Here is a 15052-nt window from a genome sequence, read left to right as displayed (position 1 = left end):
AGAGAGAGAGAGAGAGAGAGAGAGAGAGAGAGAGAGACAGAGACAGAGACAGAGAGAGACAGAGAAAGCTTGAAGGCATGCATTTGTCTAATACACGTTGCTGTCTGTGTTGAATGATGCCTGCAGCATAACTCACACAAGAATACTGACTCCACTCTGGGTCACCCACACAGCCAAATCCCCAGGGTTCATTTCAATGTGATTTAACTCTTCTTTGTGCAGGTACACCGTGGTAGTAGCGCCCCTCTTCAAGGTGGGTGGTATCGTCAGGAACTTAGGAGACATCTGTCGTGAGGTGCAAGCAGCATTCCTTTTCTTTGCTGGAAATCACAGTAATAACCATTGGCCTGTCAACAAGAGATCAACTTTAAAGGGGTGGTGGTGGTGGTGGTGATGGTGGGGAGCAGGATGTGATGAAATGATGGAGAAAGACAAGTTACCTTGCTACAGCACAGTTTGTAGTCGTAGTACCCGGAAGTGAGTTCACAACTGGCTCACCTGGCAGGGTTTCCAATGCGTTTTCATCATAGGATTTTACAATTCATGCTGAATATAAGGTCTGTGGTCTATGACTATGACATATCTATCATGTATAGGACTCCAAATTTGGTCAAGGTTTCAGCCCCGATCCGCACCCCACATTGACTTATTTAGAAAAATAAATGAGTGCAGGTGCTTCTGTGGCCTACTGGCAGTGTGCACAAGACATTTGGCGCTGGTTGGTGCCGCTGTTTTGTGAGCCTGTAGTTTTGAACATACAGACAGACACAGACCGACTCTTGCAGAGCCACACTGTACAAAAGTGTAGATTCATGTAGATTATCCTGTTGAACAAAACGTGTTACAACCATAATCCTTTTGTTTGCTACAGAGCTTATTTCCTACAAAAAAAGATGTTATGTAACATTATTTTGATGTGTTGTGCACAGATGTTACTGATATCAAAGACTGGCATTGGATTAGTTATTGCTGTGGCTGGGCATTGCTCTGGTACTGTATGTTAGAAAAACACGTTTGAACTCAATGAACTGACTATAACCCGGCTTTAAACGACTCTGGGCCACAAGACGCGTTTACAGCAGACTTTGAGAACAACAAAGGTGTTTTCGTGATTTGTGGAATGGACAAGATGACACCTGGAGCGAGAAAAAGTGAGAGGGCCACATGAGCAGGGGAGGGGACAAGAGGCACAGGGGAGTCAGAATGTAAAACATCTCTCCTGGAGTCAGCCGTAATAAAAAAAAACATTTAGAAAGGCAGAAGGAGGAGACAGCATGGAGTCTTTCACCTGTAATAGGTTGTAAAAAGGGTGCAGTCTTAATCCCTGGCGATGGTCATTGTCCCAGGGGGTGGTGACAGGGGGGGGGGGGGGGGCTGGGGAGAAAATGTCCTACTGCGAGAAAATGCTGCTAGGCAGGTACAGACTCGGCCATGGAAATTACAAGGCTGCACCAAAGACAGAGGCCCCAGAAGGCGCCCCTTGCTTCTTAAGCCTGATTTATACTTATTTGCATGTGCATGTCGTGCACCGCAAAATAGCAGATCTACAAGCCTTGTAGATTGTCTCTTTCCGAATCCTTGTATTCCTGTTCTTAAAAGTGTTTCTGACCTTGTTCCCCCAAATGCAGAATGACCTATCAAAAGACATAAAGGTTCTTGACTCCCTACCCAAACTCAATACTAACCTAAAAGAATTCCTGTCCTAAAAATACAAGTGAACATAAATTAGTTTAACTCCTTGAACACTAGTAGAATCCTCTGACCCCCTCCCCTCCTTTCTCTGTAAATATACCTTATGATTCTACTGAGCTTTATTCCAATATGTATTTTAGTGTATTTATATTGTATTGTTTTATATTGTATGTATTATATCTCTGCTGTCAGGCAGAAACCAGCAATTTTTAAAAAACAACACAATTCTGCCTCATCAAAGTTGGTATGGCGACTTTATACATTGTCAGATACTTGAATGTGTCCTTATATCATCATCATTTTACCCAAATACAGCTCAAGTAGAGTTAGGAGGTTTTTGATCATTGATGTGGAGTGACTTCATTGATTAGAATGACTTTGTCATTCTAATCAATGATGGACAAAACTATCTCCACAAGTTGGAGTTAAGAGGTTTGAACGACAGTTTGCGGATCCAATGGAGTTAGGAGGTTTAGTTAGAAGCGCTTTTTAATACTTTTCTTTGGGTGTTCGCAAAGGGTGTTCAATAGCACTGATTTATACAAATAAAATGTAAAAGTTGAAAAATGTAGATAGCTGGTTTCTGCCCGACAGCGACAATGTGTATTATTGATGATTTGAGTACAATGGACTATGGGCTTTTTGTGTGATCCTTTTAGCATATTGCTTTGACTGTACTACCTGTACGGTTAAAGTATTCAATCAATCAAAAAGTACCTGCCTGTCACAGTGGCTCGCTGGGCTATGGGGTGCATGTAATGTTCTTTTAAGGCACAAGTTCCAGTGTGACTCATGACCTCATGACCGGTGTTGCCCCCCCCCCCCCTCCCCTCCACCATCCCTGTTTCTCTCCTCAACAGACCTACAAAGCGGTGGTTCCCAACCTCTTCTGGATCAGGGCCCACACTTGAAAAGCCATTTGGCTGTCGTGTTAAGTGGTCAGATGGGTGGGCTGCGTGAATTTTCAGCGCACGTTTATTTGAATCAATCAATCAAGCGATTTTGATCACATGGTGGGGGGGGGGGGCACTTGCAATAGCCTCACAACCCACCAGTGGGCCCCAGCCCACAGGCTGTGTTGCCAGATTCTGTGAGGGAAACAAGCAACCAGGTCTAGGAAAACCAGCCCAAAATAAGCGACTATGGGCCGCATGAGCACTTTAACATATACATCAGCTATTTGAAAATAGCAGATCTACAAGCTCACGACGCGTCACGATGCGGCGCGTCGTGAGCTTGTAGATCGTCTATTTTCAAAAAAAATCTTGCGGGGAAATTATAATAAGCAGATCTGGCAACCCTGCCCACAGGTTGGGAACCTCTGCTATGAAGCTATACATGAAAAAAAAAAGGTTCCTGCTGTGCCATTGTCAGTCAACAAAAATATGTTCCTCCTGTGATAGACAGGTGAATGACACTTCCACTTCTTTGTGGACTGTAGTGGTTACAGTGCGTTGAGTGCAACTCTCATCACTGTGGCAGGCCGCCGAACACCATAACACGTGTAGCACTGTATGTGGGTGTGAATCATCTCTCAAGAACTGATTCAGAGCTGCGCTACTGAATCTGTCGGGAGCCCCCTTCACAATGTGTGAGCATTGGCCTACAAATGGGCGTGCCTTCAGATCAGGAAGCAGGCCTCGCTTTACCCCAATCAAATGTAGTGGGCGGGATTTACACTTCCCACTGGAACCCAAACTCATTTAACAATAGCGTCCTCTGAGCCGACAAAACCACGGAAAGTTAGTAACATTTTAACTTGTTTTTTCACCATAGAAACAAGTGGGCTTATAACCAAAACGATCCATGTTCTTTGGGAGAAATGGTGTTAGTGTTCCGTGGAGAAATATTGTTAGTGGGAATGAAAACATAGGCACACCACCGGAAGTGGAGGGCTGAGGGCAGAGACCAAACAGCGGTTTCCAGTCATCGTCTGTCTATTTAATCACAAACCCATCGTCAAATCACTATTTGACGATGGGGTCCCAGATTGGGGTGTGAATGACCTACTGTCTTTGATACAACTACACAGCAGAATCACCCTGAGAGTGTGGATTTGACACGCATCCACACACCTTGCAACCCAGTGTCCCGGGCCAAACGTCTGGATTGTACGTTTCTGCGTTTCATAGACAGCAAATCACTCCAACGTAAATGAGAAACGTTTTTTTGTGGTTATAAAACCATTAGATGAATACAGACAAATAGCGTTAATCAACAATGTTCGGATATAGACAGCAAATCAATCCAGCGTATTGATCTTAGCATTTTTTCTCGAAAATACGTTCAAAAGTAACGATTGGGTTTTTTGTGGAAACGTGAAATCCAGACGTTTGGCCCTGGAGACTGGGTTGCACCTTAGTACAAGGCACAGTGAAATGAGCAGATGCAATCACGTGGTGTATGTGTGTAGGCAGGTGAGCGTGCAAGCATGCACGTGCGCACACACACACACACACACACACACACACACACACACACACACACACACACGTGTCTAGCGTAATCCCCATTACTATACTCATAATGAAAAGTGCGTTGTTGGTAAGTGAATCACTCATACATGGTGGGGACAGATGTCGTGTTATGAATTGCAAGTTCAGGTGGTGGTGGGAGGTTGAAAAAAGGAACAGGAGAGTTGAACAGAACGTGATGAATGAGATATGTCTGAGGGGAGGGAGACACAGGAAGAGAGAGAGAGAGAGCGAGAGAGAGAGCGAGAGAGAGAGAGAGAGAGAGAGAGAGAGAGAGAGACAGTGCGAGAGGACTGGACTGTTAAATTACATGGCGGCTCTTGTCAGCGGCTGTAATTAGTAGCTTGGATAGGTGTGGTGAGTGCAGCAGGATACAGGACGAGCAGGACTGGATGTGAGAAAACAAAGCGCTGTGCGTGGAGGTGAACCCAGGAACTGTGAAGGTAGCCTACAGCATCCACGTGGACGGCGAGAGACAGAAATCATCGGCCCCGGTGCGAGAGGATGTGATGTCAACCTTTCTGAACCACGTAGAAAGCCAATGTATGGAGTGAAGAGTATAACATGTTATGCTCAACGTGTATTTCTGGTCTGCTTGTGAGGCACACAAACTCACACACACATGCAGCCATACGAAAAAATACATGCATGGCACGCATCGCTGCTGTCGGGTGGAAACCTCATAATGTCCAAAAACGGTTTCTTTTCAGGATTCAAATTCAGAAGTAGCAAAAATGTGCAGATCTACAAGCTCAAAACGCGTTGCGATGACACATGCTTTGAGCTTGTAGATCTGCAATTTTTTGCTACTTTTGTGTCACACTGTAGTATGACGAAGTAGGGCATTCATTTACGAAATAAATATAAAAAGATGGAGATAAGCGGTTTCTGCCCGACAACAACAACGTCGCTTACACAGCATTTAATTAAACACATAGATACACATATGAACTGCACACAAACACACACCCACCCACATACACACGCACACGCACACATCGCTGTTGTGCAGAGTTGTCGCGTGCCTTGCGTGTGGAGGATAAATCCACTCATTCAGACAGTTGGCAAGCTGCCAGCCTGCCAACTGTCAGACGTTGCCTTTGGAGGAAAAAGAACAGTGAAAGCTGGCTGACCTTACGACCCCACACAACACAGTCCTGATGCCGCAACCACAAATAAAATCTGACAAAAGATTATAGCACGTCAGGGGTTCTGAAACTTTTTAATTTCAAAGTCCCCCCATAAATCTGAGAATGTAAATGGACCCGTAAATGGACCCATTTGTACACTTTACAGAGTTACAGGCCTGTCCAGGGTCCATTTGGAACCCCCCCAAGGAAGCACTGAGGGTCCCTGGACCCCACTTTGAGAACCACTGCAGCACATCAAGAACCAGGCTGCACTTCATGCAGTTCAATTCAACCTGATTCAATTTGATATATCAATGGGGAAGATTACTTTTGAAATGTTAACCTTGTGAAATTGTATGTATAATGTATCCTGTTTGCATTTGTTTACTTTCTAAATACATATTTTACATCAGGTTAAAATGTATGCAACCCACACATACTGTAATGACAGGAGACTATAAAACCTACTCGGCTACTCTCTACCTCTACTCTAGCTCACAACGCGTAGCAAATATACTTGGACAGCTTCCAGATCTGCTATTTTCGGCATGCGACACTGTCGTACAACAGAGCATAAATTAGGCATTAGTCTTTGCTGCCTGCATTCACACTTCCAACCCTGGTCCCCAAAAAATCATGTTGAAAATAGCAGATCTACAAGCTCACCAAGCATCACACTGCGATGAGCGGTGAGCTTGTAGATCTGTTATTTTTTAAAGAAGTTGCCAGGTTAAAGTGGTTAGATGTAATGTCTCCAGGCTTAAACTGACAGAAGGAGACTCGCTCACTGCATGGAGGTTAAGGAAAAACTCCTTAGACAAGACTTAAAGAAAAACATTTTCAGGGGCTGTACCTCAACAAGTGACTCTCAAACAGGAAACACGCTTGTGAATTGACATTATTTCATATGACAGTATTAGAAATACAGAACCTATGAACCTATGAGAGCCTATTTGATATGAGAGAAGTATTCAATTCCTTCATGGAGCCTCTTAACTGTAGTTTAGGCATGTTAACCGGACTTTAATCTAATTAAGCTGAAGAACGCACAAACCTCGAGTGGAGAACAAAATGATCTATTCTATTCATACACATCTCTGATCTCTTATCATGACCGTTGCAATGACGAATGAAATCAAGATGTTCTTGGCCAAGAATTAGTATAAACCCGAGTTCATCCCCACATGTTTTTTTTTCTCTCTTGATTTTGAAACAGGTTACAGGTACTGTACGCCTTCGCACCCAACGGAGGAGGTAACTGACAGAAAAAAAGTATTTGTCTTATCCGGACATAGCTGTGTTGACAGCCAGCACGCCTCCAGGAGAAAGCTGTGTTGTTGTTCTTATCAACCTCACACCCTGAGGCAGGAGAGTGAGTGAGCAATGGACAGCTCACTTCCAACCCTCCAACCCCCACCTCCCAATGAGGAGGAGCCTTGCATGGGGTAAAGGGGGAGGAGGGGGAGGAGGGGGCGAGAGGAAATGGGGGTGTATCTCTCTCTCTCGCTGTCTTTCTCTCTCTCAAAAAAAACACAGTACACACACACACACACACACACACACACACACACACACACACACACACACACACACACGCACACACGCCTTGTCTCCTCCTCTGTGAGTCAAGAGATAGAGGCGCACGTTTAGACTTCCACTTAGTGTCACACACACACACACACACACACACACAGGTACGGAGGACACACTGAGGTGTGTGTGTGAGAGAGAGAGAGAGAGTCAGAGAGAGAGAGAGAGAGAGAGAGAGAGAGAGAGAGAGGGAGGCAAGAGAGAAGGAACAGAACCAAGTCAAGGAGACAACAGAGATAGAGCTGCCACTGGTTGCTCTCAGACACTCAGCCACTCAAGCCAGGGCACACACAGCCTGCCCTATGTGTGGTTCTGCTCAAGGCTTCACAGTAAGTTGCTGCACTTGCTCTTGCATTTATTATTGTGGGATGGGACATGTGCGTGCATACAGTAAAATCCTGAGTGTAAATTCTAACTCCTGGGAGTGTAAAAATAGAAACGGCAATTTTGACACTCCCAGGTGTTAAGTTAACAATTGGGATTTTGCTGCGTATTTCTGGTGAATAGTCGGGAAAGAAAATCCTGTATGGGTAAATCTTTACACTCTGGAGTTAAACTGACACTCAGGATTTTGCTATGTATTTCTGTTTAATATAAAAGTATTTATCAATCTGGCATGGCACCATCGGTGACGCTCTCAAAAGAAGGCAAGGAGTGCTTTCTGATGTCGCTATGCCACATGTCACCCTGAACCCAGCTGTGTGACTTTGACTCATGTCTCCATCTCAGAACATATTTTCTGCTGTGTCACTGGGTTTCATGGTTTCGGAGTGAGCTGTCACACTTGTGACAGTCATTCCGAGTCAGCTGTGGCGACACACTTCAGAGAAAGATGCCGTGAAATGTCAACCATGAATCTCAACTCTGCATGCATGATTTTTGAATGTCTCTGTCAATTTGTTGTCACGGCAAGTGTGAGATAACAGGATGGCAAGCAATTGTGTTGCTTCGAGGGTCGCTTCAGAGGAAGAATTTGTTCAGGTTCATTTGCTTTGTTCGGGAGTTAGAAAATGATTTCAAGTGAAGAAAGGTGAACTGCAAATGCAGAACGAAAGTGAGAGTAAGAAATGTGGTGGAAGCCTTGCATCCCCGAACCTCGAATAGTATATTATTATATAGTATAATTCAATGTAGCTAAAAAAGAAAAAAAGTGCTGGAAGATAATCATTATATTGGTATATTTTTAGTGGTGTCTTAAGTTAGAGAGACTTCACAGGATGCATAGATTGGTTAAATCAGATGTTAAAGTCACATGAGCCTATTCAGCCTAACATTAAAGTCTATGTACACCAAAGCTGTTATCTTAAAGTATCTCAAAGGCAAAAAAAAGGTTAACCATAAAAAAGGAATTCCTTTACAATTGAACATTAAGTTTGCTAACCGTTCTCTTAAACAAAACCCATCCTCTCTTTATCCGTGGTTAGTTAAGGGACTTCACCTTTCTCACCTTTGAAAGAAAGGATCTTAGTGAAGAGGGGGAATCACCGTTAAAGAAAGAAAGAAAGAAAGAAAGAAGACAGCAGGGTGATGTAGAGATTGGGCTGAGAGCCAGGTTCCAGTGAGCTCAGAGGAAGTCTGGCCGATTCACTGGGAGCATTGGTTTCCTTGTGAAAGTGGTCCTGCTCCGGGGCTGACGTGCGCAGGAACCTCCCCCGTAGCCTGGGGGTCGTGATTTGGACAGTCACAGGATGTTTGGGACAGCGGGGGCGACGGGGCAGCAAGCATGAACGCTGCTCTTTGAAGTTTGTTTGTCCGGTAGTAGTGGTGGTGGCTGATGGGAAAGTTAGATACCCCCCCGCTCTCTCCTCACCATCACCTTGCCACTATACCTCCTCTGTGTCACACCTCGACCACAGGATTCTAATTTTGGATCAGAGTGAGACTGGACTTTCCCTATGCCCGCAGCTGTGGTTTGCGTTGACCCATGGTTCTTCACATTCCTTAAGCATAAAAGGCGTAAGGGACACTGTATTTAGGAAGTAGACGAAGGAATAGGAAGTAGAAATAGGAAAGAGGAAAGACAGAGGGCAAAGATCAACATATAGGCTCTCTGAATTTTAGAGATAAAGAGATAAAGGAGCCAGAACTCCAGGATTATTTTGTTGAGTTTTGTCAGAAAAGTAGAATAAATATTGTCTCTTTGGTGCATCTCTTTGGTGCATCTTAAAGAATACTTTGGCTGACACAATGAAAACATTTTGGCCAGCAAAATCTTCTATAATTTCGACATATTGCCTGACAATCAATTTCAAATCAATTTGATATTTATCCATATTTATTTATCTCCGTGTCTAGGCCTCTCAGCACAGTACAGCCATGTTAACGTCGGAAGGGTCGCCGAGCGGTACAGAGGTCGTCACCGCGGCAACGCTGCAATCACAGGACATGGATGTGGACATGACATCGTGGACGGAGGCAGAATTTGAGGGAAAGTGCACTTACATCACAAAGGACCAACCACTGGAAGACGCCACTAAGACCCAGGGCCGGAGTCGGGCCGAGAGTTCACTACCCAGAAACCTGGGCCTGAAGCGCTGCCCCAACTCCACAGAGGTATGGCAGAAACAGGCTTTTTAGAAACAGAGTTGGTTGTGTTAGTGATACGTTCCCTTGACCACATATTTTGCCTATCAGTCACAGTATATGTTTAACTCATCGTCACCATAATATTCATTTTGATTCATTAACAATGCACACACTATGTGTTTGGATTTGTCTAACTGATTTGAATTCACCTCACACTTTTCATATGGAGAGAAAACGTTCCTTGTTCACTTTTACCTCGATCATATTAAAGTGATTCATTAAAACCAAGGGGAAAGCCAGCCACAAAAACATGTGAAGGGATATCATAATAGTTAATTAGCCAAAAATGTAAATGTCAATACATCCTTGCACAGTAAGTAGTGTGTAGTAGTAGTAGTGTATATTTTGTGCGACCGCCAATTCTGCGTCACTTCTACATCCTTCCATCCCCTCGTCTATTCTCAGGCAGGAAGTGCTTGACATGTTGTTGTCTAATTTCAGCTTTTCCTCCCTGATGCTATGTAGGACTTAAGACCAGCAGAGAGAGAGAGAGAGAGAGAGAGAGAGAGAGAGAGAGAGAGAGAGAGAGACAATAGACAGCCCCTCACCACGCAGCCTGAGGTCTCTATGATTAGCAGCAGCTCCCTCAGATTCCTGGCACCACTGCTGTCCCAACACACAATTACACCGTAAAAACGGGGCACCGGGACCCACTGTAGCGGATAGAGCCGTAAATAATGCTCAAGTGATGTGGTGTTAGCCGCATTTATTTACATTAAAGTGGGTACGTGGTTGATGTTTAACTGGACAGACCAGGGACTCAGAGATGGGAGATAGATAGTATGGGATCAAAGGTGGCCTTGTTTTGAAGCACATAAGAAAGGATTAAGTTGGTGTATTGTTGAAGTGGAGGATACGTGGGGTTTCCTGTTCAAATATACAAAGGGGATTAGTGTTGAGTCTGTGATGCCGCATGCAGTCAGGGCTTTGGTTCCTCGGCCTCCAGAGATGAGGGACCACAGCCAGGTGAGATAAGAGGAGATAGGGCCAGGTGTCTGGAGCAAAATACCTGCACTACCTCTTTGACCCTCCAATATCATCTGTCTGGTGTCCGGATGAAGAACGGGGTGTGTTTAGATAGGGGTGGACCGCACGGGTCGCTAGAATGGAGCTCGAAAACAATACCAATGAAAGTGGATCAAGCTGCCTCGATAGACCGCAGCTGTAACAGTATTGTTAAGTGCGCAGTTAGTGTATACATGATGAGATCTATAACTACAGTGTGACAGTATCACTCTAGGATGAAAAGGGAGAATATGTTACCATTGCTTTAAGCTGCCTTTGAAGCTTTAAGGTGCCGTTGACTGGCTGGGGTGTGCCCATGACACCCTATCCTCTCTTCCCCACCCTGGAGGCTTGAGACGGGGGTGAGTTTCACACCTGCAGGTAGCAGAACAAGAGTAGCGGTTAAATTTTTATATGGCAGGAGAAACTAAAGATAACTAGTCTGATTGGCTTATGAAATATTCATCGTGTGAAGGTGAGAACGTAGTCTTCTGTTCACAGCCTCTCATGTTCTCAGTTACAAGAATTGTTTTTCCGCGCTCTGCAATTGTCACCTCAGCGCCATATTGTCATGGGTACCAGGATACATACGTTCTAATTGCCCATTTCCTTTTTCTGAAGCCAGGGAGTTTTTTTTAAGGTATTCAGTTCCCCTGTGAGCTGATGTGATGTTTGTGGCCAGGTATTGGGAAAGGGCGAATCAACAGATATGGGATCTGATCATCAGAGAGAGGAACCTGTCTTCTCACCACTCTTATCAAGGCGTTCTGAGCTTCTGTGGGCACGTTCTCGTGCACTCACATCCCTTTTTTTAGGTGATGACATCTCCCTGCTTCTCTTTAACAGGTGCTCGGGGTGACCAGCAAGGAGCTGATTCCCAAAGGGACACGTTTCGGCCCCCTGGTCGGTGAGAGCTACACCAACGGAACCCTGCCGAAAGGTGCCAACCGGAAGTACTTTTGGAGGGTAAGGGCTGTGCGTGTGCATTTATCTGCGTGTTTGGTCTGCATGTGTGTGAATGGGACACGTTTCAGACCGGGCCACATCCTGTATCCCCTTTGGAAAGGCTGGTGATGCTGCAGCCTGGCAGGAGTTGGCATTTGTGGTGTGCATCTGATATCCTGTGAAACAATGCCCTGCAAGTGCTTGAGAATCTTTAAATGCCACTGCAGACGTGTGTGTGTGTGTGTGTGTGTGTGTGTGTGTGTGTGTGTGTGTGTGTGTGTGTGTGTGTGTGTGTGTGTGTGTGTGTGTGTGTGTGTGTGTGTGTGTGTGTGTGTGTGTGTGTGTGTGTGTGTGTGTGTGTGTGTGTGTGTGTGCATATGCATGTGGCTGCCACAAGGTGAAACACAGCTGTCTGGTTTCTGTGACGCAGCGATTCTTTCCTCCCTGCATCTCTCGGCAGTGCCATGGTCGCACTGCCAGTAAATGCAGCACACACACTCACACACACACACACACACACACACACACACACACACAGATTACATGCACTCGCTCCTGATTCTCAAGCTCACACTGACTAAGCAAGGAAGTGGCTTTCAGACGAAGAGCTACTAACGCAACAGATAACAGTGCAACACAAACCTGTGTCATTGTTCTATGTTAAGACTCAGCGACCTTGAAATAATGCAGCCCCAATCAAAACTTGAAATCGGCATAGTCATAACACAGGCAAGCCGTGGTTTCATAAAGCAAACAGTGAGCGGTACATATCTAAAGAGGAAGAGTGAACCCTCCATGCTAAGTGCAATGAAACACTTCTGTACAGCTGTAGGGTTCTTTCTTGTCATTCTGTTTCTCTTTCACAATAATCCCCCCCCCCCCCCCAGCTGATTTGCACAATGATTTAAAACATGCTTTTAAATAATCGCTCAGTACTTCATTGATATTTTTGGCCTACATTTTAATCTATCCTACTTCTGCATGTAATGCAATGGGCTAATATCTACATGTATAAATGGATAAATGGAAAAGACAAACACGTTTATAATTATCAAAACCCTCTTAAAGCAGCACTGTGTAGTTTGGGGTATCAGTGGCCACTTTGGACACACTAAACATGGCAGGCAACGTCTTTGACTTCATTACCCAAGAGTCTCTGCAAGCATATTTGGCGAGGACGCGCTGTGATTGGCCAGTCTTCGTTTTGACTGGCAGTTCTGCCTTGGTGCCTTGGCAAATGCCAGATGAAACTCATTGTCTCCCCTATAGTAATACAGTCAAGCCCCTAGCAGGGAGCCCCCTGAGTCTATACATTTATGGAAGGATGATTGTTATTGCTTAAACATGTAACTTTATAATATTGTGGGACATAATATGCTATATTATATAGTTGTTAAAAAGTTACATAGTGTTGCTTTAATTGTTGATTGTCTCCGCCAGGCCGAAGGCATGGTGGAGAGTATGTTTTCGTTTGATTTCCTTTGGTTCCACCAAGCTAACATTGGTCAAGCTTCACGTGACACGTGACAATATGTTGAAAGGGTGTGCTTTGATTGGCTAGCGAGACGCATGACGAAATACATACCTATAAATAGGTGAGTCACTTCGAAACATTGCATTGCATGTTTCGAAGTGACATCAGTGCCATCGGCCAAGCTAACATTTAGTCAGGAGATATTAGCAGAAAAAGTTCCAATCTTGGAATAAATTCCTTACCAAAAATCCTCACCAATGTGGGTCTGCTGGTGGAGACTTGTGCTCCGAGGAGCACATTTTCTAGTTTTAACTGAAATGAGCAATGACAAATCATTGACTTCTGAAGGTGATGGGTGAGAGTGATGTGGCTGAGAACGGTGCAGGTGATACTATGTATTTACAGTCATAAGGAGAAACCCTAGATGACTTCTGTCTCACCCACACACACAAAACACAGCATCCCCTCATCAGCGACTGCCTCAATTTACCATAAAAGCAGCGCATGGAGACCTATCACGTCATAGTTTCACATCCACAGGAGTACATTCCGTTCACTGTTAGTCATCCCCTATTTAAATATACATCTCGCCCCGCAGGTCTTCTCCGAGGGGCGCTTGCACCACATCCTTGACGGTTTGAACGAGGAGCGGAGCAATTGGATGCGTTACGTCAACCCGGCCCGAGGAGCAGATGAGCAGAACCTGGTGGCGTGCCAGAGCGGCCTAGATATCTACTTCTACACAATCCGAGCCCTTCGGCCGGGGCAGGAGCTGTTGGTGTGGTACTGCCCTGAGTTTGCCCAGCGCTGCAACTACCCTCCTTTGGGACAGCTGGTTACCAACAGTAGTGGTAAGTGTGTGCGTGTGCGTGTGCGTGTGCGTGTGCGTGTGCGTGTGCGTGTGCGTGCGCGTGTGTATGTGTATGTGTATGTGTGTGTACGTGCATGTGTGTGCGACGCGTACTTATCCGCAGGTAGCAGTATGCCTTTAAGATGGCTCAATTGAATCCATCTAAATAAAACATTTCTGTGATCGGTGCCTCAAACACAATAATTTCTAAACAACAGAGGAAACTGTAAGCATTGCCTGGCTAATGCTCAGGGAGGTGTCTAGCGTGTGGTTATGTGAGTAAAGCTCTCCGTCAAAGTGCTGGCCGACTGACACACTCTTTGTGTGGGTGTTTAACTAGTAACACAGTCACACCCACGGCCTTTGTTGAGGGTCCACACAAAGGAAGAGAGGAGAGTACTGAAAGCAGAGACTCCAGGTGTAGCCATGGTTCCTATGTAAGGTGAGACCAATTTCACGACTTTAGGCAATGTTTCAGTTTCCCTTTTCCCCCCTAACACACAGCTGTCAGTGGGCTCTCTCTCTCTCTCTCTCCCTCTCACAAACACGCACACGCATGCATGGACACACGCATGCACACACACACAGAGACACGCACACGCATGCACGTGCAAGCCTTCAGATGCAAATACTTTCATGCATTCAAATGCGCATACACAGTAAAATCCTCAGTGTTTGTTACGTTCCATTTGGTACACTCTTACTCTCAAGAGTTACAAATTTAACGCTGAGGATTTTTTCTGTGTACAAGCACACATACAGATCTGCTAGTAAAGATGGGTAGGCTACTGGGGGGCTTGAGGGGGGAGGGGGCTGCAGTGCTGACAGCATGTTGGCATGCTTTCTTATTTATTTGGCTCTTGAAGAGGAAGAAGGTGTAGGAAGCACCCTCTCTCACTCACTTGAGCTTCCTGGCGAGACGTCCCGCTGACAGATTGATATCTTGCTGAGTGTCGGCTGTTTGTTTGCTGAGAGTTCGCCTCTGTGTGTGTCTGTGTGTGTGTGTGTGTGTGTGTGTGTGTGTGTGTGTGTGTGTGTGTGTGTGTGTGTGTGTGTGTGTGTGTGTGTGTGTGTGTGTGTGTGTGTGTGTGGGGTGGGGGTGGGGGGAGAGGGGGTCACAGGAGAGCTCCAACAGGAGATAAGGGGTGCCCTTTGTTTGGGAGTATGTGACTGGAGGTGCTTGTGTCAAAGCGTAGGTCAATATAGCACTGTGTGTATTTTTGTGTTTTGTCTTCCACTGTCTTGTCAGTTGTCCTTTGGCTGCCCTGGAGTGAGTCACTAAAACTGAATCTGTCTTACTCACTTC

The 15052-nt window shown here is 45.3% G+C and overlaps 1 pseudogene across 1 annotated transcript in view; it reads left to right on the top strand.

Annotated features, from left to right (window-relative positions):
- The first annotated feature begins 7079 nt into the window (after window positions 1-7079).
- Window positions 7080-15052, top strand: part of LOC311062894 (PR domain zinc finger protein 1-like) — an 11588-nt pseudogene continuing 3615 nt past the window's right edge. The window contains exons 1-4 of the transcript XR_014602924.1: window positions 7080-7215; window positions 9182-9439; window positions 11324-11443; window positions 13495-13747. The product of XR_014602924.1 is annotated as a PR domain zinc finger protein 1-like (transcript). The remainder of the gene's footprint in view (window positions 7216-9181; window positions 9440-11323; window positions 11444-13494; window positions 13748-15052) is intronic.

Source organism: Gymnoscopelus microlampas, assembly GCF_963454915.1.
Source record: "Gymnoscopelus microlampas genome assembly, chromosome: 16".
NCBI lineage: Eukaryota > Metazoa > Chordata > Actinopteri > Myctophiformes > Myctophidae > Gymnoscopelus > Gymnoscopelus microlampas.
The sequence above is the reverse complement of the archived record's forward strand: the minus strand, read 5'-3'. Positions and strand labels throughout refer to the sequence as shown.